Genomic DNA, 6,653 nt, shown 5'->3' with positions numbered 1-6,653 from the left:
CATGCATTGGAGTGCCAACAGAACAGGCTTTAATAAACTCCACCTGGGTCACTTCAGTATAAGTTTCTTCAGGCGCAGCATGATTTCTTACTTTGAATGATTCCTTAAGTACATTTTTATTGTCAGATTTTAATTTTGCTCATGTGTCTATGAAAGCACATCTACAGAGCACACCTATAAAGTCCTTATTTCTATAGGAACATTTCAAGATCTCTTCCTTTTCAGGAATTACAACTGGAGTTGAAATCAGGATTTTCTGAGTGTTCACCTTCACTCTTAATCAGGCACTACATTTATTTTTTAGGGCCAGATATAGAAGGTTTTGCCTTAGCCTTGTCACCCATGAAATGGAATTAATCGTGTTCTCAAATCAGATAGGGAGAGTAGCCCATAAATGCCTTAAATTGTTTCTTGAAGACTCAAAAAGACCAACTTTGATGTTCTAATCTAGGAAGACAGAGATGGCTAGATTGTTTGGAGAATCAGAAAAAATTGCTCAGTATCAACTTACGTAAATAGAGCTTTGGAATAAAATTCATTTATTTATGTGTGTATTCAGCAAATACTTATTATTTATGCCATGTACTATTTAGGCTCTGAAGACAAGAAGATAGTCACAATTCCTCCCCTCTCAAATCTCACAATCCTATATATTATAAGGAAGTATAAAGTACTATGGGAACATATAATGGGAGAAACTAACATGGTCTGGCTGGTCAAGGTGACAGGGGAGATTATTTCAAGCAGATTAGAATAATTATATCCTGATATTTCATCCATGTTGGAAACGGTTTTCTCGGCTGTAAGGAAAAGAATTATGCATCTTGGTAGAGTCAAGGGTTTTGATGTCAGTACTGTGTCTGGGTTCACTTATGTCATTAACTCAAAACCGAGTTCTACCTTAAGGACTGATGATATTGGTGGCTCTTGGGAGAGGACTTAAGACCTCTCTTAAAAATGCAAATATCAATCATTATCTACTTTGCATACAATTTGGAATGAGTGATTATGAACTTAACTGTGACCATACGACAGCAGTCACCATAGAGATAGAGAGCTGCTGAATAAAAGTTTTAGGGCATAAATATCTTCACTTCTTCTACCAGAAAACAAATAGGTTTTCCTAGAATGAGTTGCTTTAAGTTCAGGATAGCAGGAATATTATGAATGAGGAAACTAATATAGAAAGAAGTCTTTAGTAGACATTTAATCTGCCTAGTGCTGATGATACTGATAGTAACTATTTCTCTCACTTTATTAATGAGGATTTAAATTTGTAATAAAATGTCTTACCTCATTCCTTTCAATTTCTAGTTTTATAATTTTAGACTTAACTCTTGTAGCTTTCGGATTGTCATTTATCAGTTTTTTCTTAAGGCCCAGACTAATTTCTAGTTACAAAAAAAAATTCCTCATATCCTTTAGGTCAGCCCTGAGTATGAGTTCTCTGATGGGCTGCTTTAGGCTATTGGGATGAGGATCAGGACAGAGGTGCTTTGTGGTGGTGTTCCAGGGAGAGAAGAGGGGCAGAAAAAGTGAATTGATGGATGCTTGAGACTCATTTTCATTTGCTTTGAGTTTTTCCTGGGCTCAGGCCTGGGTCGGGATTAAGCTCAGCTTTTAGATCTTATTTTATTATTGTTGGAAAAATTTGCATATTTCCAAATTAGAAAAGAAAGGACAAGGGGGAGTCGCAGATGAAAAAAACTGGTCCAAGGGTAAAGCCATTTTTGAGCATTTCTGAGATCAGTCAGTCCATTTCCTACATTTAATAGAAGAGAAAACTGATGCCAACAAAATAGACATGTGTTTATTCTTACAATCAGAAATCAAAATCAAAAGTCTGTTAGTTTTATCTGGAATCATCAGTTGACTTTTCCTTCCTTTTCCCCCCTTCTCTGAAAACATTAGAAACATCATCTGTTGAATTAATCTAACCTTAGGTAAATAGCTCTGACTCTCCCATGGTGTGTGGTCTCTAGGACTCTTACTTACCATCTCTAGGTCTTTAGGTCATTCAGTGAAAGACTGTTTGTATGTGTGTATGTGTGGGTGGGGAAGCAGGGTGTTGGTGGTGATAGCCACACACATGTGTTTAGAAAATCCAAAATGTATTTGGCCCTAAGCAGTTCCCTCCTTACCTTGTTTCTAAACCCATGTATATTTTAAGAGAATCCTAATCCATATGTTCCCGATTTACTTTCACTAAGTCATCTGCTTGTTGTTGCTAAGAGTCCTTTGATGTCTAAGAAGACTTATGAGCAATTTTTACAGCTTCTCTGTGCCTTTGTTCTTTCAAGAGGCAAGATGTACTTTGCCTCCATAGATGGCACTCTCGCTGTAACAATCCAGAAGTTTCCTAAAATTTGGATATGAGACAGAGTGAATCCTAACCTTGACCAAGGGCCCATTCTTTTTCCCAGTGCCAAAATCATGGGAAAAAGTCTGGTCTGACTCAAGAAGGTAATATGCTGTCAACATTCCAGCATCCCTTTCTTCTGTACTTTGATCCTTCCGTGTTTGGGCAAATCGATTCCTCTTGTTTGGAAGGATTGTTTATTAAAATATTAATTTGTTCTTGCTATACTTTCATTTATTTTTCTTTCTTTATTTCACACAGGATTCAGACCCTTAAAAATTTCCTGCTTCAGATAATTTTTGTTTTGGTAGGACTAAGAGCAGAGCCCTAACATATTAAAGCTGTTATGTAGGTACTCCATTAAGCTCATTTGTAAGTCCCCTAGAGAGTAAGAGAGGGAAATAGCTTCTAAGGCAGGGTGCTCAGGGAGGTTATTCCTTTCACTAAGGTGAGGAAAGAGAATGATTTAGTCCTCCTGGGCTCATACTTTCTCCAAGCAAAGTCATAGGGAGATGACAAAATCTCAGAAATCATGGCCAAGTAAAGCACTGGAAACTGAGCCTTGAATTCATGAGCTCCAAACCTAGTCTAGTTGCCTATATCCCATGCAAGCCAGGGAAGCAGTTAAGCTTGCTTTGACCTACAGGAGCCATACAGGCTGGATCACTGGGCATCTATCTTAGTAGTGATCAGTGTAGAACAATGTGTAGAACAGTGTGAGAATTTCCTGATGTTCTAATGCTAAGCAAGGCCCTGGTATTCCATCCTAGGTCAGATAATCATGACTAGCACTGAATTTCCTTCACTATAGTAGGATGGAGCTGAAGTTAGATTTAAAATGATTTAAAGAAAGTGTGGGCATGCGATAATTCTGGAATACTTTGTATATTTATATACTATATATATAATATATTATATATAATATTTAAATATATATATTTATAAAATATATAACATATAACATAACATATAACATATTATATATGTTATAATATATGATATATATTATATATCATATATATGATATATATCATATACATATGATATAATATGTAATATAATATAATATAATATATGTTGTAATATATGTTATATATAACATATATATGTTATAAGAGAAATATAATATAACATATATATTTATATATATTATATATAATATATATAAAAGAAAAATGAGCATAGCAGAAATGAATGCAGAAATGAATCTGAATATACAAATTATATATATTATATATAATTATATATTATATATGCATATAATATATATATAATATATATAATTTGTATATTCAGATTCATTTCTGCTATGCTCAGTTATTTTTCTTTTAGTGTACCATGAGCATCAGTCCACAGACATTCCCTCGGTGATGCTATTCTGTGTGGGGTTCTAGAGTGGGGGAAGTGGTTAATGATGTAAAAGAAGTTTCCAGCTCTGTTTTCAAGTAGCCAGAGGCAAAAGCTATTATACTCATTTTTTAAAATTTATTTATTTGACAGAGAGAGAGAGAGATCACAAGTAGGCAGAGAATCAGGCAGAGAGAGATAAGGGGGAGCAGGCTCCCCACTGAGCAGAGAGCCCGATGTGGGGCTTGATCCCAGGACCCTGAGATCATGACCCTAGCCGAAGGTAGAGACTAAACCCACTGAGCCACCCAGGCATCCCTATCATACTCATTTTTATTAACTTTTATAAAATACCTTAATGAATTATAAGCACTATACTGATTCTTATTAGTAGATTATCTCTTTTAATCTTTGCAACAGTTCTACAGACAGAAACTTTTATTATTTCCAATTTATAGGTAAGGAAGATAAGGTTAGAAACTTGCCCAATATCATACGGCTAGTGAATATTCAAGTCAGGACCATATCCAGGTGTATTTGACTTGTTTCCATACCTTAGTCTCAATTCTATAGTGCTTTCAGTAAGGTATAAAATAGTTCATAGAATAAAATGTGAAAAAAAGAAGAAGAGGACCTGATCAAGTTCAGAAAGAGGAGTCAATGAAGGCTGGAATGGTCAGAGATGAGCTCATGAAGAGGTGGGATTTCAAATGAGTCATAGAATAGTAAGGTTCTGATGTAACTTAGAATCTCCCACACCCTTTACAGCCCTCGTACATGGACTGAATTCAGACAAGCAGAGAGTAGAAGCATAACAACATGATTGGAGGCACAGATGTGAGAATGATCATAGCATAGTCATTTTCATAGTAAGAAATCAAGCCAGAGGACGATAGGAAACGATTTGGAGAGAGAGGTAAGTTACAGTGGACATCAAGACAGTGTAGGGTGCAGAAATTATGCAATCCATGAATTCCAGGCTATATCTCTGATCTCAAAGTATATTTCCTATCTTAGTATCTTAAATGTTTAAAAGACGTATCTCTAGATACCATGCCCTATCTAAATCAGAAAGTTTTATCTTGATAGGAGTTGGGCTTTAGCATCCCCCCCACCCCCAGAAGCCCCCACTCCAAAATCCTAGTGATTCAGATAGTAACTGAAGTCTGAAGACTATTGCTGTGGACTCTGGGAATCAGGTACATGACAGACACCAGAGAGTTCAGAACAGAGAAGAGGACTATGAGGATTTATTAAGTTGTAGAACATGAATTAGAGACCAGAGGGATTAGCCTAGATTTGGATGTCAGTTACGGTATCGCACAGGGCTTATCATCTTGGAAAGAGCCTGTAGTGGCTGTACAAAAGGGAACAGCTGAATAAGGCTTAATTTGAAAGAAGAACCAATAGACTCGGTGACCAGCTAGGTTAGACCCATCCAATCAATCACTAGGCCTATTGTCTCTACCTCACAAATAGTTCTCAACTATTTCCACCTTTCTCAATTCTCACATCTCATGTTGTTACTGCCACGGCCTTCTTGCTAGTTTTGCTGCCTTACTCCTTATCTTCTACCCATCCATCTGTTCTCCATTCTCTACCTTGTGAGAGTGTTTTTTTCTCAAATGCAATACTCCCCATGTCATTGTTCTGCTAGAAAGTGTTTAATGGTTAGCTATTGCTCTCAAGATAGCTAAAATTTATTTATAAAGCATGTAAGGTCTTTCGTAGTCTGGCCTGTTTTGCTTCTCAACTCCTTCTCTCTCACTGCTCCCTGCACCTCTTGGTCTCGGGTATACTAAACTTGGATCATAGCTTCTTTATAGCTCTGAATCTTTGCACATGCTCTGTTCTCTCTAGAACAGTTTCCTTTCCTTCTTGTCTGGTGAGCTTAGGTTTCATGTTCTCCAGGAAGCCTTCCTTGACCACCACCAGACTGCCTGTTGGATTCAGACTTCCTTTTGTATGTTTTCACTGTATTCTGTTTTTTGAGTTTAATGTGTAAGATCCTTGAGGGAAGGCCATGTCTGAATAAAACCCAGCATCTGATATTGTGCCTACCACAGTAGGTCCTCATGACATGGTTGCTGAATAAATGAACAAAATGAGTGATTGAAAAAGGGGGAAAGGCCAAGGATATCACGAAGGTTTCGTGCTTGATTATATGAAGGTGATGTCAGAGCTTTCACTTACCTCCTCAACAGCTTCCTCCTTGATTGTAAGGGGACACAGGGGGCCTTGTCTTTGTCAGGACAAAAACAATAAGGATGGAAACTCTAAGACTTAATCTCTTAACTGAATCCATCCACTTGACACTTAAAAGTCGACAGCCCTTCCAGTCAGGTGGATAATGATCAGATTGTGTATAACAAGACTGAAACTGTGGCTATCAACTCTGTATTGGGTAAAGCACATTAGGACAGAGGGCTATGTAGTCTTTCACTAAATGGCAGTTTTTCCCATTTAAAAGGAACCTCTGTTCCACTGGGAGAGGGAGAGGCAAGGAACAGGGTGTCTTGATCCTAGGGAGAAGCAGCAACCTACTTTGTGTGTTGACTTTCTGTTTGTGAGATATATAGTCAGCATTTCTAATGAATCTGCTGGAAGCGGCTGGAATATTATGATTTATAGCACCTTCCCACTCTCTATCATAGCATTTTATTAGATGGATGGGAAGCTGGTAGTAATGAGATTAGGAATGAGAAAACATCCATCAGGCCCTGCTACATCATCTCAGGAAAGACAACACACTGTCTCATATGTCACAGGCAGTGCTCTAGGTCATGATGATATAAAATGCATGATTAAAACCAAGCATTTGACACTAGATAATAGGCATCTAGTTAAAAAATAGTTCTAGTGTTCCTGACTTTTAATTAAACCCAACTCGTAAATATGCACTGTGGTAAATATACTGCAGAATGGGGCTTGCTTATACTCCACCACA

Source organism: Martes martes, assembly GCF_963455335.1.
Source record: "Martes martes genome assembly, chromosome: 12".
NCBI classification, from domain to species: domain Eukaryota; kingdom Metazoa; phylum Chordata; class Mammalia; order Carnivora; family Mustelidae; genus Martes; species Martes martes.
Note: the sequence above shows the minus strand (reverse complement) of the source record.